Source organism: Canis aureus, chromosome 17 (assembly GCF_053574225.1).
Source record: "Canis aureus isolate CA01 chromosome 17, VMU_Caureus_v.1.0, whole genome shotgun sequence".
Classification (NCBI taxonomy): domain Eukaryota; kingdom Metazoa; phylum Chordata; class Mammalia; order Carnivora; family Canidae; genus Canis; species Canis aureus.
Genome location: NC_135627.1, coordinates 47,222,574 through 47,245,886, shown reverse-complemented (window position 1 = coordinate 47,245,886; position 23,313 = coordinate 47,222,574). Strand labels below are relative to the sequence as shown.

Sequence of the window (23,313 nt, the reverse complement as noted above, 5' to 3'; positions counted from 1 at the left end):
TATTGAGCTAACTTAATATTTTAACTAGAATATACATATATATAGTACTGTGACTAATTTATTTAAAAATTTGTGGTTATATTGATTATTTTATTGCAAAATGTGCTTATTTAGGTCTAAATCAAATGGCAAATTGCTATAATTCTCTATCCATGTTGTGTAAGTAAGAACACTGTTGCCCCATCCTGTTACAAGGAATTTGGCCTTGCTGAAAGAGAGAACTGGCCTTTGTTCCTGGCTAATCTAAGAATCCTTGATATTTCCCAAGAGATGGGAATGTCTTTTTTATTCCTGGTGGGCATCTGGAACTCTACTGGATGTTTTATGCTAACAAGGTGATTCATGATCAGCCCCTGAAGCCACAAGTTATCAGTTAGATGTCTGGAAGGGGTAAGAGGGCACTGAAGAGAGTTCGACCAAGGGTGCAATCACTTAATCAATCATGTCTGTGTAATAAAGCCTCAATAAAACTTTGGTCACCGGAGCTCAAGTGAGCTTGTCTGGCTGGCAATACCCTGTGTGTATAGTTACACAATGCAGATGGGATAAAGGAACAGGGTCCGTGACTACACAGGGAGAAAGTGACCAGAAACTTCATGTTTGGTCTTTTCCCAGACTCTGTCTTTTCCTTTGATTGCTTCTAATTTGTGTCCTTATCTTTTAATATAATTTATGCCCTTATCTTTTAATAAACATAACTGTGAGTATAATAGGTTTCTATGAGTTCTGTGAGTCTAGTGGATTATCAAACCTGAGAGTGGTTGGGGGAAAATTCAAAACTTGCAGTTATTAGATGTCTTCAGCAGACTTAATCTTGTAGTTTAACACTGGCTTTAATCACCAAGCTAAACTGTTGAAAGGAAATTCTTTTTTCATTTTAAATCTGTTATAACTGAATGAGTATTCAATGTATGAATACAATTCTGTATTTACATTTGTAGAGAACTAACTGGTAGCTCTTGTTATGTAATAATTCAGTATCTTCAACTGCTTGATTTCTAAAATAATGTACTTGATTTTCTTTTATGAAAATATTTTCACATGTTAAAAATTCTAACCGTTAAGTATGTGTTAGGACCTAATTTATGATGTAATTGTTTAGATATAGTGTGTACGTAATAATTTTAATTAAGAAAACATTTTACATTTTTAAATCTTATCTGTGTAGCCAATGCATGTTTGTTTGTTTTATGTTTGGTCCACTAGTTTATTTCTCATGATGATGCACTGGTATTTTTACTAATACTCCCATGAAACTGCCTAACCAATTCTTAGATGTATTCTGATAGTGACTAGGAGCTAATAAATTCTGACAAAAATCAAAGCAATTATATTTACCTCGAACAAATGACATATTAATAACATTTTAAACAATGAATTTTTAGATGAAGTGTGAGGTATATCATAAGTGATATCTTTAACATTAGTGAAATAGCAGACCCTGGCCTGAAGACAGTGTTCCTACAAGCTGCTTGGAAGAATAGCACAATAAACTTAGGCTCCATTGACTATCATTTTAAGAAATTTAAGAGCATTAGATTTAGAAGATACTAGAAAGTAAAAAGATCTTTCATTCTTTTTTATTTTACTTTTGAACTCAAAGTTGGTATAGTTTTTCAATAGTCAAAGCAAAATATTTTTATTTTTGAACGATCAAATTGTCCAGCCCCCAGTGCTGTTTTTCAGTCCAGATAGTGATCTTCAAATCTTTGTAGTGAGAGAAAGACAAATTGCTTCGATGGGAAGAGTTCCAGAAAATGAGCTACAATACTTGACCCAGTGTCAAGCTGGAGTCTGGCTGCTTTTTTTCCCCCGACTTTAATGACGCTAACCTTCAGTTATGATGGGGAAATATAATACACTCCTTTACAGAGACCTGTTCTTCTGAATCACAAATTCCAAATGTTATGCAAAAGAATTAAAGTCTTAGCAGAAAAAAGAATTGAACCCTGCTGGCTTCTAGCCAAAAAGTGATCTATTCTATTAACATCAACAATTTGTAAGTTTTTGATTTCTAAAATGAGAATACAAAAGGCTTGACAGAAATATTTTGAGAACAAACACCTTTTCTAAAGTGACAAGAAATTACTAGAAGGCAAATAAGTTGGCTTTTGAACATGTGAAATAAAATGTTTCCTTTTGAAGCTAGATTTTCCAAAATATCAATGGTATGGTGAAGGATCAGTGATTTTCTGTTAGTTAAAATTAGTATTTAAAAAACCTTGCCAAACATGGCAAGAACAAGAGCAGATGGAGATAAGATGATGCAGAAACTTCTGCCTAAGCTCTTGGATGCATTAGCAAATAATCAAACATTTTAGAAAAAATGAAATATGTTCTGGTAAGAGATGTGGAAAAATGCCAATTTCTGGAGAACAACTAGATTCTTTTCAGAGAAAGAAAACATATGAAAGAATTATTATGGTATTTTCCCTGGCACATTTGGTTTTAAAAATGTACTCCCATTTACTATGATAAAACAGAACATATTAAAATAGAAAAATAGCGGGCTAATAAAAACAGAAAATATAGCATAATACTAGTGGAGACAGGTTTTAAAAATTATCTTTAATTTATACTTCTGCTATTACCAACTCTGCTTTTCTTATTACATATACCAGTTTTCTGCTCACTAATGAAAGCAGCATATTTTTAAGTGATGATTTCTGTGCATATTTTTATTCTGTTTTCTGGTTATTTTTAATTTGGTGTTTTGCTTTGCTGTTACTTTTTTAAGCTGATGACATGTCATCAATTATTTCTTGTTTTGCTTTCCAGACAAACAATGCAGTTATTTCCCAGTCCACAAAAATTATTCTCATAACACAGAACAAAGTGTCTTTACTCCATAAGTTTTTATGGAAGAATAACATGATAAATGAGTATTCCTGTAAACACTAATAAAAGATAAACTTTTCTTACAATGCAATATGTAATATATGAAGAAATTACTGTATTTAACATTGAAGTATTTAAAAGCATGTTGAATTTTTCTATAAGACCAGATTAAAAATGGTATGAATGAGATCCTTTCCTAATTAACACATTAATGTTTCATATCATAAATTGTCTTCAACAACCTAAGAATCTGCTGGCACCATTGGAAAAAAAATAGCAACTTTACTTCATAAACACATCACTTGAAGAACCAAACACTCTTTTGGTTGTTAAAAGATTTGAAAAGCAGCCCTAAGAACAGATTTGAAAACAGGAAGCCAAAGTAGGGGGGACTTGTTTTTTCCAAATTCTCAGAATGTTTGCAAAATGGCACTAACAACTTCCAAATGAAATTTTTGGATCTTATTTTTCATTGGGAAATGGCTTGCAGTTTGGAGAAAACCAGTCATCTCATGAAATCAATAATTTTCATTACTGCTGAATTTGAAAATGTATAATGTTTGGGCTTTGAAACACTTCTAAATCATATTGTGTATTATCTATCTCGACATGGGTTGACATACAAAATTTTAATTCTAGAAGACCCACTTTAACCCCTCTGATAGTTTAGGTTCCTGAAACCATTTCCCCCAGTACACTGTCACAGCTAGTGTTTTACCTAATTGGAAATTTTGACAATACCTACATTTTAGGACAATTTCTATAATAATCAGTATTAGTGTAATGAGAAATAAGAGTTTTTCTCATTATTCATCATCCTATTTATTTAATAAGTAAATCCTGAAAATAACAAGACGTTTTTCAATCATTATTGACCAATGTTGTCTCTCACTCCATCTCCATCCAACAGAAAAAAGGAAAAGTGGTCAATATTTACTTTGAGAAATCTGTTTACTTAACTGTCTAAAGACATAGTCAAATTTAAAAAAAGTACACACCTGAATATATCAATAAGTTAATAATCTTTTCATGAGAAAAAATGAGAGGAAATAGGACAAATGATTTTGAAACCAATTAGAGAATTAGTTTTCCAGTAAGTAGAATATACGTACTAATATACTATTCTTTAGAAATTAAAATAAATTTCCAGAGTTTCTTGCAAATTTTCCACACACTGCTTTTAGTTGATAATCAGTAGGCAAGCCATTCATCTTTTAGATGAGAAATCTATTCTTAATAATAAATTACTGTAACTTAGAGGGGGAAGAGCCATACACAAAGAATAAATGAACCTCAAAGTCGTCATTATAGCTACAATCATGACATAGATTTCTCATTAATGACTTTCAAGTTTACAACTTCCCTTAAATAGAAATTTTATTCCTACATGCAAGCTGGAGAAAATAGTGATTCTTGAATGGGGACTTTCATTAGCCTTGGGCTTCCTGGCTGTAACCTTCCTTTCTATTATTATCTGATTATCCTTACAGGGAATTGCCTTTCTTTTGCTTCCTATAATCTTGATGGAAGGATATTTTCTAGCTCCCTGCTATCACTGCCCACCTTTCACCTTAGAAGACAGGTGGGCATGTCCTTTTCCCTGTAACCACTTGAGCCCAGGGCAGGCATGTGACCACCTGAAAATGAAATTCCTATCGATGAGGACCACTACATCAAAGACAGTAGTGACAATGGCAGGGACTAATCAGTCAAGGTAAGCTGATTAGGCATTCCTCCCAGAGATGGCTGTTTTCCCCATAATCTCAGCTTCTTAGCTGATTCCCAGACCTAATTCTGCTAGCCTCCCAAATATTTTTCCGATTTCTTATCAAACTACCTATTTGCTTAAATCATCTAGAGTTGATTCCTGTCGCTAAGAAAGCTAATTATCTACACTAGTCAATTTATCTTTAGGTATTTCTTATTTTATTAAGACTTTTTTTGAAGGGTACCTGGGTGGTTCAGTTGATTAAACATTTGACTCTTGATTTTGTGATATTGAGTCCTACCAGTGTGGAGCCTGCTCAGGATTCTCTCTCTCTTCTACTCCCTCTGTCCCTCTCCCCTCCTTCTCTCTGTTTCTCAAAAAAATAAAAAATAAAAAATAATTGAAAGTGATCTGTATCAGTTTGTTTTTTGAGACCTGTACTATTTGGCCTGTAATTTTACCTGTTTCTTATACTCAAACTCTTGTTCCAAGATATTAGTGACTAAGCATAATATTAATAAGATTTCATTACATTTGGACACAACTCTTAAATTTTAAATACATTTATACATATCGGTCATAAAAAAGGATGAGATCTTGCCATTTGTGACCTAGAGGGTATTATGCTGAGTAAAATAAGATGAACAGAGAAAGACAAATACCATATCATTTCACTTATATGTAGAACGTAAAAAAAAAAAGAAAAGCAAAGCAAATGGATAAGCAAACAAATAGCAGAATCAGACCTATAAATACAGAGAATAAACTAATGGTTGCCGGAGGGAAGGAGGCTGACAGGAATTGGCAAAATGGGTGAAGGGGAGTGGGAAATACAGGCTTATCATTATGGAATGAATAAGTCAGAAGAATAAAAGAAACAGCACAGGTAATATAGTCAATGGCATTGCAATAGTGTTATATGGTGACAGATGGTAGCTACACCTGTCCTGAGCATAGCAATTATATAGAGAAGTTGATCACTATGTGGCAGTCCTGAAGCTAATGTAAAACTCCAATATGTGTGTATGGTGGTGGTGGGGGGGTATTCTTTCACACCACCAAGCATGCTTAGGATACCAGCTGGATGTCCTACAATTCAATTCAGTTCTGACACTATCTATTGGATATAGCATTAGATTCCACCAATCTCAAGTCCAGGTTATTACCTGTGCTTTGTAAGCAGAAAGAGTTTGGGGTCCCCAGAAAAATAAAGACAGATACAGCTTTCTTGACATAAAAATAGTCTTTTTGGCCCACAGCCATCTTGTGACAGAATGTAGGAAGAGTCACTATCAGGCTAGGAGATAGCTTAATCATAGTCAAAAATGAAGAATGACCTCACTCACACTCTTGAGTTATCTTTGCAGGATCTAAGTCCCTTTGAACACTTGGATACCAGGCCAGTTAGAGCCAGAGAATTGATGATGCCGACACTTGCAGGTCCTCATGACTTTGACCTGGACTCAGTCTCCTTAAGATGACTTTTGCTCCAGGGCCATGCAGATTCCCCATTGTGCAAGCCCCTTCATGAATATGTATACATACACTTAGCTTAAAACTTCTCCAACTTTGTTGTTGGGGAGACACTACCTAGGGAAATATCCTTGGTTTTCTCCTTTACTTGCCACAAGTAAAAAACTTCTTTTTCCTATTTTTTGGTTTAGTTGTGTCTTTTGGCTCAGCACTCACCAAGAGGTAAACCCAGTTTTGGTTACAACTTCCAAACTACTGGCTACAAATTGTAGGATCCAACAACCCACTCCAACTCAGAATGCCAACCACATGTCCAGGTTGTTACCTGTACTTCTGTCCAAGTGGCTATGAATCAAATATTTCCACAAACCCCTCCTTGGGTTCAATTAATTTGCTAGAGGAGCTCATGGAACTCAGAAACCCATTCATACATTAGATTATTAATTTATTATAGATATTAAAACATATGAATCAATAGCCAGATAAAAAGGACAATGTCTCAAACAAAGGAACTCCTGTCCTTGTGGAGTTTGGGACCTTGCACAGTGGCACATGGAAGTGTTCTGGTTCCCCCACCTGGAAGCTCTCAGAACCTTCTCTCTCTCTCTCTCTCTCTCTTTTTATGGAGGCATCATTACATAAGCATGAGTGATGAAATCATTGGCCATTGGTGACTGATTTTATCTAGCCTCTTTCCTGGGAAGTCAGGGGGAAACACTGAAGGTTTCACCCTCTTAGTTGGGTTTCCCTGGCAACCAGCACCCATTAGGTGCTTTCTGAAAGTCATACATTAACTTAAAATCAGTTGTAGAAAGGGGCTTGAATAAAAAATACCCATTTCACTTTTATGGTTCTGAGTGATTTTAGGAACTGAGGACAAGAGACCAGATTTGACAAAAGATACTCCTATTGTTCTTACCAGTCAGGAGATTCCAAGGCTCTGAAAGCTGTGAGCCAGGAATCATACAAAAACCACCTGGAAAAAGAAAGAAAAGAAAGAAAAGAAAAGAAAAAAAAGAAAAGAAAAGAAAAGAAAAGAAAAGAAAAGAAAAAGAAAAGAAAAGAAAGAAAAGAAAAGAAAGAAAAGAAAAGAAAAGAAAAAGAAAGAAAAAGAAAAGAGAAAGAAAGAAGAAAGAAAGAAAGAAAGAAAGAAGAAAGAAAGAAAGAAAGAAAGAAAGAAAGAAAGAAAGAAAGAAAGAAAGAAAGAAAGAAGAAAGAAGAAAGAAAGACGGACATCTGAATGGGGACGCCTGGGTGGCTCAGGGGTTAAGCATCTACCTTTGGCTCAGAGTGGGATCCTGGGATCCTGGGATCCTGGGATTGAGTCCCATGTTGGACTCCCTGGAGGAGAAGGGCTTGCTTCTCCCTCTGCCTAATGTCTCTGTCTTTCTCTCTATGTCTCTCATGAATTAATAAATAAATTATTAAAAAAATCTGAATGACCAAATATTATTTCTTATCCTATTTAATATTATACTATGAAACAAAGAAATAGGAAAAAATAGGGGGAAGTCCATAGGCATTGTTTTGGGATAACTGGTTTAAGGTTGTGTAGAACAATATCAAGGATTAAGAAAGATTAAGTGTCAAGAAGAAATCTACAATGGTATCTATTTCATATCCTACGAGATCTAACAGAAACCTCAGTGGAGTCTGGGAATCTCCTGCCTCCAATGTCTTTTTCTGGGACACTCCCTCTGGATAAATGTAGGAAGAGTTCTAAGGATCCTGGCCACTGAAGTCTTAAACTTCCTTTCCTTAGTTGACCTCCTGGCTAGACCCTATTCACTGTGTTAAGGGTAGGCTATCTGAGTGGATATTAATGGACAGTGGCTAACACAAAGAAGTATTTTAACTGAACTTATTGATTTTAATAATTGGTATTTGTAAGCTCTCAAATAATATTCAAATAAAAGATATGTAACCTATGTCCTCAAGGAGGCTCCTTTCTAAACAATTGCCAAAAGACAGAAAGAGAAATGAAGGGTGTGACAATGTCTATATGAATCAGAATTATATTTGGATTTATGAGGTCAATTATTCACCTGCTATTTCTATTTGAATGAGCTTACACAGGGAAATCTAGGAATAAGTTGAACTTATGGTGATGAGCAGAGGAGCAGATAGGGTCAGAAGGAGCACAGTGATCCATGTGGTGAAGAGCCAACAGGTCCCAAAGGCTAATGGATCTAGCATGCTCCAGGGCCAGCTGATAACATTATGTATCCGGCACCACGCTCTGAAGACCTTGCACATTGTGTAAAAGGTGAACGCATTGCTGGACAAAATTCCAAGTGGAACAGTGTACATTGACTCTCCTAAGGGTACATTTGAACTTTTGGTCAAAGGACAGGCTAGTGAATTCTGGAGGAAAAGAGCATAAAACATCAGAATATTTTTGTTCTAAAGAGTATACAGTCGAGTCATGCTGTAGTGGGGCTGGTCATATTGTACTTCTCATAATATTTTTCTAGTATAATTTGCTATTTGAGCGCTGTTTTTCTCTCTGAAATATGGAAAACTTGGATCCTTCTTGACCAAATTACTATAAACAATGACAGACTTATTGGACCTTACATAATGACATTCACACATAACAAAATTCAGCTCTAAGTGGAAGATGAACACTTACAGGAGACAAAATTTAATTTTTCCTCCTGCATGAATTGTACATACCCACAACCCTCACATCACTTTTTTTTTCTTTCTTTTCTTTTTTTGTTTTTTTGGTCCTCTCCAGGGCTCAACTTAGCCTCTCACTCTATGGTTGCTTACTGCTATCATGATGATCAAACAGCAGGCCACTGGAAGGAGGAAAGAAAATGGTCAAAGAGTAACCACATCACATCAACTTATAGTAGTGCCAGAGTAACATAAAACAATTCCACAGAGTTGTATAATTTTTGACCTGGATTTATTCTTAAATACTACATGATACTGATCTCTTTGCTTTCACCCTGTGGTGAACTCTAGTGCCTGGAAAGGACTTTTTTCTCTATTTCCCTTTGGTGTTATATTCTGTTTATCTAAATAGCACAAGCACAAAACTAAAAGGATTATATTATTAGAGATGAGGTTTTAAGCATTTGTTATTCATGCTTTCAGAGCCAGCTCTACAGGGAATTAAGGAACAATACATTTTAAGTGTTTAGTGTTGTTTATTACTGTAAGATCCAGCTTATAGGCCCAATCTTGATTAATAATTAGAATAGTAGAATATTATTTGTCACAAGAAAACTTACTACGAAGAATAGCTATGCTAGGTTAGGACGCTCTTGCGTCTCATTCATGGGCCTATTTTACTTCAATCCAAGAATCCAAGTGTCAGATTTCACCAATGCAGTAAGGATGTATTGTGTTCTTTTGGTTTGTGACATAATTAGATGGTATTTTTATTGGTGGGCCAGGATATGATTGAATAATTCTTTGGTCCAGCCACTCCTTGACATATTGAAATTATAAAGGAAACATGTACTCAGTGGACCACAGCTCAAAAAGAAAAATGTAAATCCCACTTGATTAGTAGCTTTGATTGGGTTCCAAATCCTCACAGCGTGATCTCTATTCATAAGTAGTATGTGTCCTAACCCCAAGATTCTGAATGACTGACTTTTTCTCTACCTTGAACTCAAACAAAATATTAAGATCTTGGCACCTTGCAACCAGCTCTAGGATAAAGGAGGCCATAGTGCTGAGAAAACAAGTTGATATGAGATATGATGAAAAATTCAGTGAAATTATGTTTATTTGAGTATTATTTTATAATTATTACATTTGAAGAGTATACCATAAGTAACTTATGGAACTTTATGTGTAAATGTGAAAGAGTGAGGAAGATGTAGGTCAGAGGAGAAAAGCTTTAAGAATACAATGACCAGGATGCCCAGGTGGCTCAGTGGTTGAATGTCTGCCTTTTTGGCTCTGGTCGTGGTCCCCTGGTCCTGAGATCAAGTTCCACATCAGGCTCCCTGCAGGGGGCCTGCTTCTCCCTCTGCCTATGTCTCTGACTCTCTCTCTCTGTGTCTCTCATGAATAAATAAATTTTTTTAAAAAAAGAAGAAGAATACAATGACCATCCCTACAAAAGCATAGTCAGATCAAGGTCAAAGAATGAGATCAATATTATTAGTGATTTCTCCTTCTCCAAGGACTTAATCAATTAAGCAGATACTGCATTCGAGTTTTATTTATTGAGCTAGCATTGATTTTTAAGTCTAATAACTCTAGCCCTAAATTCTTTTCATGTTAGTTTTTTAAGGTATTTTTTTGGCAACAATAATGAATAAAAGTGTAAACTTGTAAGTGTATCATCTAGTAAATTTTTTTTACAAAATTACTACAGTCAAAAAAACAAAACAAACCCAAAATTACTACATTCATATTAACCATCACCAAGATTAAGAAAATAGGAAAATACATGGACTCAGAAATCCTTCCTTGTGACTCTGTACTGTCAAAAACCTGTCCTGTCATAAGTTACCAGTATTCTGCTCTCTAATGTAATAAATTAAGTTGATCTAGCATTGATTTTTATAAATTGAATTGCATATATACTGTCTTTTGCCTTTCACTAAGCATGTATGTGATATTCTTGCAATATATTTGTTATTGTTGTTGTTGCAAAACAATATTTCAGCCATTTTCATTGCCATATAGTATCCCATTTTCTAAACATACCACAGATGCTTTGTTTCTTTTCATAGGTGATAGACATGGGTAGAGTGTTAGAGCTATTACAAATACTGCTGCTAGGATATTTGTACATGTCTTTGGAAGTTCAGATGTATTTATTGCTATTATGTGAATATAGAGAAGTGGAATTCATAGGTCAAATATTACATGCTTAGCTGTGATATTTGTAACCATGGATGCATGGGTGGCTCATTTGTTTAACTGTCGGACTCTTGATTTTGGCTCAGGTCATGATCTCAGGGTTCTGGGATGAGGCCAGTATAGGATTAAGTATTTTGTTTGCTGTTGACATGTAGAAATAAAATTGATATTTATAGGTTGGTCTTATATTCAATAAAATTCTGAAGTTCAGCTCTTTTTTCTATAGTTTACAGATTATTTTGAATTTTCTTCTTAATCATATAGTATCCAAATAATAATTTTAAAAATTTCTTCCTATCCAATCATTATGCTATTTATTTTATGCTTCCTTAATGCATTAGCAAGGTCCCACTGGTACAGTGATGAATAAAACTGCTAATAAGGTCATCCTGTTTCATTTCTAAGGGTACAGAGGGGGAATATGCCATCACTTCACTACTAAAGTATGCATTCCATGTTTTTCTTATAGAAGACCTTTATCAAATTAAGGAAATTATCTTAGCTTTTCTGCAATGTTGATTAGTTTTTATATAGCAAGCAAACTTTTTTTTAAAGATTTTATTTATTTATTCATGAGACACAGAGAGAGAGGTAGAGACACAGGCAGAGAGAGAAGTAGGCTCTTCTCAGGGAGCCCAATGTGGGACTTGCTCCCAGGGCCCCGGGATCACGCCCTGAGCCAAAGGCAGATGCTCAACTGCTGAGCCACCCAGGCACCCCAGAGCAAGCAAACGTATTCCTCATGTTAATATATTGTAATATTTTATCTTCTTAACATATTTCTATATTTTATTTGTTAAATTTTGCTTAGATGTTTTACATCTTTGCTTATGTTTTTTGCATCTTTGTGTCATCTTTCTTTATATTATTCTTGTTAAAGCCTGAATTTTAACTTTATTGTAATGTCCTTATCAAGTTTGGAATGGAGATTATGTCTACTTTATAATTCAGCTTATGGATCAATCCCTTTTTTATATTATAAAGATATATATATGATTGATATATATATATAAAGAAGATATATATATATATGATTGATAGTATTCCTTCCTAATACTATCCTAATACTATTACAAGAGTTTTCTGGTGAAACTATTGAGGTTTTTTTCTCCCCCCTTTGGCACTTTTAAGTTATTGATTATATCTCTTTAAGAGACAGAGGACTATTCAAATTTTATATTTCTTCCTGAATCAGTTTTAGGGAGTAATATTTAATAGGGAATTTATTTCCTTTAACTTTTCAGTTTTGCTAGGCAAAGAAGTGGTAATCATATACTAATATGAGCTCAATATAGTTTTCATAGCAGTGTTCCTTTCTTTCCCATTATTGATATTGCATTTTTTTTCTTTTTTCTCTTTTAACATTTCCTAAGGGTTATTCAACCAACTTTCGTCTCTGTGATTTAATAACATATTTGTTTTCTATTTTGTTGACTTTTGTTCCTAATTTTAATAATCCTATTCAGTGAGGCCAAGTGTAAGCCATCAATGTTGAGTAAACCCCAAGCAATATCATAGTCTGTAATGTATAGTGCAGATAAATGCCATCACTAAAAATTTATGTAGAAATAATGGACTCATGATGCCTTAGTTTACTTCACCTTCTGACACTTATAGAACCAGATGGATATTGGAGACTGGCCGTAGACTGTCTCAAACTCATCTAGTAGGACCCTAATCACAATCACTGTGACAGATGTGATATGTTTTGTAGAGCAGTTTTAGTAAGGTCTCAGATAGTGATATGAAACCATTGATTTGATGAATGTTCTTTGCCATCCTAATCTGAAGTGTGTTGGTAGTTTTCATTAACCAAAAAAGGACAACAGTATTCTCTTATATTTTTGCTTCAAGATTATGTACATCCTCCCAACATCTTTCACTCTTTCACACTACAGTCTAAAGAAATCTAGACTATCTTGACAGTCTCAGAATATCACATTGATTCATTATATCAATTAAGTTGATATAATTATATCAGTTAAGTTGAATGAAAAAGAGGTGATGAGTAGCTCAGAGAACTTGGTAAGACACATGCATTCTTAAGGGCAAAAAAAAAATGGTGAAGATTCAGGAGACTGTCACATCTATAAAAATTTAAGTGTCTGGTGATCTTGAGATTGGCAAGACGCATCTTTCAAAGTAAAATGTAAATTACTAAATCTTGTAATTCCTAAACCAAAGAACAAAACACAACACCAGGTGTGCTTCATTAGTTTTTTGGAACCAATATGTTCTATATATAGGGAAACTTATCTGCCTAATATTCTGGATGACACAAAAATTATCTGGGGAAGGGGGGAGTGTTGCAGGAGGTCTAAAGTATCATCCAAGCCACTTTGCAACTTCAGCCAACTAATTCTGCAGACCCTAAGATTTTTGATGTATTAACTGTGAGAAAAGATGCTGTGTAGAGCTTGTACCAAGCTTTAGTCAGAGAATCATAATGCAAGGCTTTTGTGGAAGACTATGCCATCTGCAGTGGAAAGTTATATAACTTGTGAAAAACAATACCTTTGTGCTACCAAGCACTAAAAGAGAAAAATTCTTTAATTATGGGATTCCAGGTAACCTTGCAGCAAGAACTGTCTATCATAAGTGAGGTTCCATCAGACTAGCAGAGACATAGCTTGAGCAGGTCCACATACAATCCATTGTATGAAAAAAGTGGTGCATCTAAAATCAAATTGTAGCTGGATCAGGGGTCATAAGCAAGCTGTGTAAGCAGCAAGATTAGGCCAGTGCTACATAAGCATCCTTCCATTTATTCAGGCCTATGACCAGATTAAAAAGATCTATGACCAGATAATAGAGGACAAAAATGCCCAATTTTGGTTAACATATCTATCAACTCAATATACAGGTTTAGATCAGTAATCTATGCTCATTTCACTAAAAAGTATCATTTTACATAATTATGAGGGGAAAATCCTCTGAATAATTAGAGCTTCCGGTAGTACAATAGCATTTATTTATTTATTTATTTATTTAGTCTAAAATTAAAATATATAGATAACCCTGAGCAGTAGTAAAATGGATTGGCTGGCTGATCAGAGACCCAAAAAATTGGAAAGTAAGTACGAGGAGATCTAAAGTAATGGCTTATGGGTATATCCATGAAATAAACAAGAAATGTAAAGATATTTGCCCACCTCTAGAGAGCATCCACCAAAGGAGAGGTACTAAACACCAGCGTACAGCCAATGACCCAGCCAATTGTTGTCAGCCAGTTTTTATCTTTGTCTTATTGGAACATGATGGGCACATAAATGATGTGGTCATGGTGTCAGAAATGGAGGCTAAACACAGACTTAAACAGATCTAGCTGTTGTCATCACAGAATTTCAAACTTGCCAGCAATAAAGAATTATGTTGGGCTCTCAATAATAAACTCTCCCTTTAGAGGACCACACAGCCATGTATCAGCAAGTTGGCTACTTTGGGCTTCTTGTATCATGGAAGGATCAGAGCTTCCTTTTCACAGGAATAGATACATTTTTCCATACATAGGTTTGTTTTTCCTGATTTCAGGGCCTCAATCAGCACCACTATCTAATGTTTTATTTAGGATTTGACCTATCAGCTTGAGATCCCACATAATGTCACAATAGACTAGGTAATCTACTTCTAGATAAAAGGAGATGCAAACATAGGCCCATGACCTTACGATCACACCACAAAAAAATGGTGGCTTAAAAAAAATTGGTGGCTTGATAAAATGTTGGAATTGTTTGTTAAAGGCACAACTGGAGTGCCAACTTGGAGGTGATGCGGTACCACCCTATAGGATATAGGATACATAATGAATCAAAGGTCTGCATATGGCTCTGTGTCTCTAATAAGAAGACAATGGTCTGGGAACAGACAGTGTAAGGAGGAATTGTCACACTTTTTATCACACCAGTTGACCCATTTTGAGCTCCACAATGTGGGAGGTCTTATTCTAGGAGATACAATAAGAATATCATTGAATCATAAAGTGAATCTGTCACCTAGGTATTTTGAGCTCCTTGCTGCTCATGGACCAATAGTCAAAAAAGGGAGTCATTTTCTTGGGCAGTGATAGTAACCCTGATCATAAATGGATGGGTACAGCCACCCCCATCCTGAGAAGGACATTGTGATCAGGAGGTCAGACCTCTCCAAGATGCCTAGCTGGGTCACACTACCAGTTAAGCTACTACAAAGAAACCTAGAATAGAGAGTGGAGTAGGAATATAATGAGTTTCAATTGGAGAATCCAGCCTGAGGTGGTAGGAACTTTGGTTCTTGTGACTAAAAGCCCATTTCTAAATCTCCCCTGAAAAATACAGACCTATAGGAGGACTACTTGCTCTGTGCTTATGAAGAAGTAGATCTAAACCGCATATAAGTTGAACTATCTGGGTGACTGAGCGGTTTAGCACCGCTTTCAGCCCAGGGTGTGATCCTGGAGACCCAGGATCGAGTCCCACATCGGGTTACCTGCCTGCTTCTCCCTCTGCCTATGTCTCTGCCTCTCTCTCTCTCTCTCTCTCTCTGTGTGTCTCTCATGAATAAATAAATAAAATCTTAAAGAAAAAATAAGTTGAACTACGCAAGAAAAGGAGACGCACTTCCCAGACCCTCCTCAATGAAGGACTTGTTCACTAACCATGGGAATACTGTCAGTGGATATCTCCTACTTGTCTCCTACTCATTCATTGACAAGTGGCTACACTTACCTTGGCTGCCTTGCCTTCAGAGAATCAGCAAACCTAAGGTAATGCCCTTCCCAGAGCAGCCCGTGTCCAGTGATTAACAAACACGGTGGTAGAGATCCAATCATTTTGGCTTCAGACAGAACACTAACAATCCTTTCTTATCCCAGAACTTCCTACTGGTTTAGCTAATGCTTTGTCCAGACAGCTTTGCATTTTGACTATTTCTTCTGACATGCCCTGCTTCTACCACTTTCTTTTCATAGGTGTCATCCTTGCAAATATCTTGTATCCCAAACTCCATCTCAGTGTCTGGCTCTAAAGGACCCATGATACAGTGTTCTGAACCCAGGAGATTACTAGCATCTCTAAACCTCTTCTCTAAAAATTCTCAAAATTTCTGCCTCTTCTTGAGTTTTCTCTTTGCCTTTTTTTTCTTCTCTTTCTTTTTTTTTCTTTTCTTTTTTCTCTTCTTTTTTTTTCTTTTCTCTTTGCCTTATACAGAATAGTAAATACTTTGAAGGGAAATAAGGCATAAAATGTCAGCCTCATCATAAAACCTACTTCTCCCTTGGACCTTGCTCTCTCAAATTCTGATCTGACTGCTTCTCCATGCTTCTCCTGACTGCTTCTCCATGCCTTCAGATACTAAGTTTTGTATTTATCTAGATTTTTTAGTTGTTCTCAGTGGGAAGGTCAATGAAATACAAGCTACCACATTCTCTAAGTCAGCTTAGGATACCACAAAACAATCCCATGGACTGGGTGGCTTAAACAATGTAAATTTATTTTCTCACTGTTCTGGAGGCTGAAAGTTCTGGTGAGAATACTTTTCTTGACCTAGGGACAGAAAAATTTTCCCTTTTCTTCTCTTTTAGGTTCTTTGGTTAGTCTAATAATTAAATCAACACAGCACAGATTAATAGGCGAAAAACAAATTTTGTGCATATTGAGGACCTATCAAAATGTGAATCTTCCTGACAGCCAGTTAATTGAGGGTTATATGCTATTCTGAGCTAAGGAGAAGGGGATAAGGATCTTTGGCTTCAAAGGGGAGGAAGGCAATTTTACAGAAACATGAGAAGAGCAGATGTTTGGTAAACAAATGACTGCCATGCCAGGCAGATAAATCTTTCTGACATACAAAGGTCATCTCTGGTAATAGCTCTTTCTTTGGGATAGGCTGCTCCCTCTCTAAATTCTTTTAGGAAGTTAAGGGGGAAGTAAAAAGCTCTTCCTGTGTCTTCTTGGCCCAGATTATCTTTAGCTCCAAATAATCCATGTGCCAAAGTGGCACATTCTGGAGTGGCATATTCTATTCCCTGTCATTGGCTTGCAGGAATTGCCTTACTTCTGTGTCACATGGCAGAGAGAATAAGAAAGTTCTGTGGGATCTCTTCTTATAGGGGCACTAATCTCATCATGAGAGTCCTACTTTTCTGAACTTGTCTAAACCTAATTTCCTCCCAAAGGACCTGCTTCCCAATACCATCACACTGGGGGTTAGGACTTCAATATATGAATTTGGTGGGAGTGAGAGGATATAGTTTAGTTCATAGCATGTGTCATAAACATAAGTAAATTATGGCTATTTCCTGTACTTAACAAATATATGCAAATATATTTTTAAAGGAAATAGTTGTTTAAAAGTTCCCCAACTCTCCCACTCCCACTCCAACTCATTTCTAAGAGAAAAATAGTATTTTAGTTGTTTCACGTGTTATTTATTTCTATACTTCTATATTAAATGCCAAGCCATTATAACTTGTTAGGAGCTTTTATATTTAATTTTATCAATTTTGACATTGCCTATTGACTCTCTGATGGTGAATAAGAATACAAATTTAGTTATATGTAGAATCTTTCATCCTGCCAATGTAATTACCTTTCAAATTGTATTACATTTGTATTTAATATTTTAACTACTATGTATGTAAATATTGTTTATGGTGGAGCCAAGTGCTAAACTATCAGTTTATCATTTCTCATATCACCTTTTTATTTTAATTTAATGTCATCTTCCTTATGTTTGTTCATTATTATTTCACATCTGAATATTCTTTCAACACTCTCCAAAAGCTCCACAAATTCATCTCCATTTTGACGTGTGATGAAGGTAATTTTGATAATTTATCAGTTCTATTTATTTTTTCCTGGAGACAATACTCCATGAGCCCTCTGACTGGCTACTCTCTTTTAATCTCTTTGTTCAACAGCCCTTTCACACTCATCCTGGGCTTGCGTCTTACCATCCTGGTGTTGGATATCTCATTTCATGCCTTCACTTGTATCTTCCCCACTGTTTTTCTAGCTTTTGCTGACTATCCAGTCACAAAGCCAACGCTACGTATTTCAGGTTTTTGTTATGAAATTAACCCCATTTCTGGTTACCAATTCTTCTATCAGTTAGCTTTTATATAACAAATTGCCATAAAACTCAGTGGCCTACCTCATGTTTATGTAGAATTTTAAGAGTAGGGAGTTTCTGGTCTGGGCCAGCTCCACAGTATCTACTTGGCTGTCACATATATTTTGGTTAGCTAGTTCACTAGCTAGTGGCTGGTGTTCTCAGATAGCCTTTATCACTTGTCTGTTGGGTCGCTAGTTGTCAACCAGGTAACTTTAGTTCTACTCTGTGTAGCTAGCTCAGATTTGTTCACCTGGAAGTTACAGAGTTATAAGTGCAGCAGCACAAGAGCAAGTGCCAGTGAACATAAACTTCTGAGACCTCTGCTTGTCTCATATTTGTCAGAATTAAATTGGTCAAAATATATTGTATGGTCATCTCAGAATCAAGAGGTCATGGAAAAGGAAGAATTTGGAGTCCTATTTGCAATCTATCACTCTCTCTTCCATAACAACACAGTTTCATACCTAATCAAAATTCCAGCCTCAAACCTTATAAATCATCTAATACTATCCACCTACCTATTTACTTATTTATTATTTGTTTATGTGCTTATATGTAAGTTAAATAGCTTATAATTGGTCAGGCACTATATATATAATTATTTACCCTCTAATTGTCACATATCTAGGAGGTAGTTCTATTAATATTTCCAAATAAGAGATGAATCTGTGCCCAAAGAGATTAAGAAGCATGCCAAGTATCTGAAGGTAGGCTTCTGGGTCTCAAGTCCATGCTGTTCATTGTGGCCTCAGAGTGTATGCTTTGGGCCACCCCACTGTGCTGCCTGCCAAAATTACATTTAATCTCTTGCTGATTTTTTATTTGAGAATTTTTTATCTTTGAAATGTATTTATCACTCTTTTCTGTACCATTTCTCTATTTTTCCTATAAAAATGAAAAAATACCACTTATGAACTTATGATGAGCTACAATAACTATCGTCTAATACTCTAGTACTTTCCATTCCTCCAAAACTATATGACTTTTCTCAGTTTCTTCATATTGGGAGCTTAGTCATAAAACTAGCCTTTTCCCTGGGTTAACAGGGACTTAACAACTGAAATACAAGGACATGGTATTCCTTACCCCTCTATAAATGTTTTCCATATTTCAAGCTTCAAAAGCTTTTCTTCTTCAAATGGTCACCTCAGATATTTTTAGTCTTTGTATATCTCCATCTCTCTTGAAGCAAGCTGAATTTATATTAATCAATACTCCTCTTGACAAACAATTTATAGTCCTGAAAATTACTTTCTTACTTTAAGGATATATATATTTCAAAATAAAATTTAACTTAATATCATCATCAAAATTATTTCTTTGTTAGTTGAGTATTTTTTCTTTGCTGAATATTACAAAAGAGAAATTATACTGTGAGTACCCGGGTAAGCTAAAAGCATAAAACTTATGAAAAAATTTACCCTTAGTACATGACATGGAAAAAGTTGATTTTCAAGTCTTGGTCTTGTAGAGAGTTACTAAAAGTAACTCCAGGAAGTTGTTAAGATTTCTAATATAACTGAAGATGAAGAAAAATGTGTGATTTATTTAAAGGAACAGTATCATTCTAGGAGTAGGGAAACAGTAAGAAAAGTTTCACAGCTGTGGCTAGGCATATTTTAACCAGTGTGGTGAATAGAGAAATAGATAGTAAGAGGATAAGAAGAGGTTATATATAGGTATTTATAAAGAGTAGCCCCAGGTCTAAAGACAGTTCAAATGGAAGACTGTAGTTACCACTGTTTGTTAATCTATAGTTATTTCTTGCTTCCCAGCTGAATCCTTACTGTTACAAGTAGGAGAGACAGAGGCAAAGCTAATACATTTAATTTCAAAAGACTCCAAAAACTGATCTGATAAAACAACTTCTTTTAAACTTCATAAAAAAATGTGTTGCCCTAATTTTCAGATTTGTTTCTATGAGAAATAAATAAATGCTCTATCCATTCAAGAAACTCCCCTTTTACTCTGAATCTTGGAAAATTCTGTTTGACCTCTAATTTGCCAGTGTTATAACCCCATAGCTTTCTCTCTCAGCATAGGATTTCTAGCTCAATCATCACAAGATGTACCGCAGTAGCAGTAGAATCAACTAGCCCCAATTATACAGGACTCACCAAGCAGACAACATGACTGAATGGGATCTGATGTTATAACATAGGCTTCTTAATTAAGAGATCCAGAAATCCTACAGATGTATCATAGCAGGCTTAGGCCATATTGGACTTCATAATAAGGTAGAACAAATATTGGGAAGGTAGTTCTAGTTATAGCCTTGGAATATCCTAATTTATATTCTATTCTTCCTTTCACTTGGTTATGAAAGCTCAAATAAAGTAAGCTTTATTTCTCTAGTCCTAAATGTTCTTCTGTGAAAAATTTGGAGGTGATGATATGGACATAGAGGGATACTGCAATTGCTAAGAGCTATAAAATATGAAAATAGCTAATGAATAAGGCATAGAGGTCACTGTGTTATGTGCCCAAATTATCCCTCAGGAATTAAAGATCTATGCCCCCAGCTACAATCCTCAAATATTATCTTTCCCCAGGAATTTCCCTAAGCTAAGGAGAGCCATCTCAGCCTTGTCTAAGATCTTAACCTTTCCCAGGGCAGCTGGCATCTAATGACTGCCAAATATGGAGTATAAGCTCCAGAACAATTGGCAATTGTGAAGTAGTGGCAAAATATTTGGTTAACATGTCTCTCAGAGTATGTGGGGAAATAGATGATTTAACACATAAATCTGAATCTCTAGAGGAAGAGGTATAAAATAGAATGCCAGTAACATCCATTGATTGTCATTGGCAAGATATTACAGAAAGCTTTATCACTGGAGTCCTGTGGATACAGATCTTGTCCAAGTCTACTTCTGCCGTAGTTCCCTCCATTCTTTCTAGGCCAACATGAGAGATTTCAGGTCCATTTAACTTCAGATGTTTGATTCCCTCCACCTAATCCATCACCATATTCTGCTTCTCATCTTTCGAAATTTCTTAGCTTTTCCTTTTTGGCTGAGAAACCAGCCATCCATTGAGAAAGCAGCAGAGTATAATGGTAAGAGCATAGATTTGAAGTCACAGAAAAGAGAGTAAATATCCCAGGTCCGCCTTATGTGGCCTTGGGAAAATTCTAAAATCTTTCTAACCCTCAGTTTATTATTTTTAAATGGGAATAATCATCTTTACCTTTCTGAATTTTAGAAAACATTAAAAAAATAATATATTTTGCATGTACATGTGCTCAATCACTGCTTAATACTAATTCAATTATAGCTATAAATAATGACACAATGCATTTATTCATTCCTGTTGTCCTGTTCAAACTCTTGTCAGACAGAAGCTCCTACCTGACCATTCTGTCTTCACTTCCTTTCCATCCACTTAATTTTATCATTTTATATCAAATAACACCACTTTATTCAAAATTCATATCTATGTATATAAATACTAGCTGAATTTTGTTTTGTTTTTTAAATTTTTCATATCAAAACAACAAAGATCCGGGACGCCTGGGTGGCGCAGTGGTTGAGTGTCTGCCTTTGGCTCAGGTTGTGATCCCGGGGTCCTGGGATCGAGTCCTGTATCAGGCTCCCTGCAGGCAGCCTGCTTCTCCCTCTGCCTACGTCTCTGCCTCTATCTCTCTCTCTCATGAGTAAATAAAATCTTTTAAAAATGTAAAAAATAAAACAATTAAGATCTGTATTTAAAATTAGGGATAAATTGTCCTGTTTAAGACACTGTCAATTTAATTTACTTTGCAAATTATATATAGATAATTATAGTTAATATAGTTATAATTATAAGATTGTAATTTATATTAATAATTATTGATAGTTACATACTTGGGTAAAAGATAATATAATATTTCCTTAAATCTATATGAATTTAAGTTAGTATGGAAGATTTGTGATCGGAGAAATTAATTTTTTTAACTTAAATCTGCATCAACAGTTCTTTTTTTTTTCAACTTTTAAAACTCAACAATTGGGAGGCAAAAAGTTTATTTAAATAATTAGGATACAAAGCCACAATGATTTTCTTTCATACAAATTATTATGCCAATTTTAGAATTTATTCACGTTCTATGAGGAAAAACAGAATCTTATACAACTTTGCTTATGGAACTAATTTTGATTTCTGTGAACATGCTTGCTTCCATTGACAGGTCAAATGAAAAATAAGATAGTGAATAAAATGCGTTTTATTTTGTCTTAAGGGAAGCTCTTCCAAATAAGAGAAATGTTTGAGATTTCTACTTAACTTCAGTTATATCAAAACGTTCTATTTATTTTTTTCCATTCCTTAGCACACAATTTTAACTGAAATGGAACAGTTATAATGATTTCTTACACTGGTAAGTGCTTTGCAATTTACAGTGTGTCTTCATCTTCATTGCATTTTTCAAATCTTTACAATAATGCTAGGAGAGAAGTCAATAGAAAAAAAAAGTGACCTCAAAGAGGTTAAATTATTATCAGAGATCACACAATTAGGGATGGAACCTCAAAATTAAAGTCAAATAATCTGACTTCATTAGTATTGTATTATATCATAGGCAGGTGATATTCCACTCAACAATGTCTTATATAGAAAATTTACTCTTTTCTCTTTTATATTCCAAAATCATTAACAAGAAATTGGGCCAACTGATTCATTTTACCTACAAGTGGATAAGAATTGGCCTTTTTCCCTAAGCTCCTTAAAAAAAAGTAGATATTGGACATTATACATTTGGATAGGTCCATTTGACAGACATATCATCATTTTAATTTTGATCTTTTAGAACTCTATTATAATAAACAAGCAGATAATTTCATATCCAAAAATTTAAAAAAATAATTAATGGAAATAATCATGGCAAAATTTCTACTACTCTGAGTTTTCCTATGGTTCTTAAGTTTTATCCAGTTAATTTAGTTGGACACCCAGGTTAAAAAGAATCTCTGACAGTTCTTCTGCATGCTACTACATACTTATTAACAAGCTATTTGCTTTTTGACCAAAGCTTTGAAAAGAAGTCTTGCCACATCAGCTGTTTGCTTATTGTTTTTGCTATACTTATGGTTTGTCTTTACCCCCCTTCAAGCTGTGAAAAATTAATGGAAGGACATCACTGTTATTATCTCACTATCCATGCAAATTGTTCTTTCTCATGAAAGAAAATCCAGAAAACTATACTTCATAAAGGATACAAAATATTTTAGCAATAGTATGAAAGAATAATTTGGGGAGTCAGAGGTTCATAAGTGCAAATTTATTTGGTGATGTACCAAATAGATTCCTTTTCCTTTAAGATTTATTTATTTATTTATTTATTTATTTATTTATTTATTTATTTATGACAGAGAAAGCCAGAGACAGAGCATGCG

At 35.0% G+C, this 23,313-nt stretch overlaps 1 long non-coding RNA gene across 2 annotated transcripts in view; it reads right to left on the bottom strand.

Moving 5' to 3' along the window:
• Positions 1-23,313, bottom strand: part of LOC144287955 (uncharacterized) — a 245,867-nt gene that overhangs the window by 17,300 nt on the left and 205,254 nt on the right. Inside the window, exon 14 of one of the 2 annotated variants that reach the window (XR_013355832.1) lies at positions 8,677-8,823. The exons of the other annotated variant lie outside the window; for it this stretch is intronic. This is a non-coding gene — a long non-coding RNA (uncharacterized LOC144287955). Of the gene's footprint in view, positions 1-8,676; positions 8,824-23,313 lie in introns of those variants that run through there. 2 annotated transcript variants of the gene reach the window in all.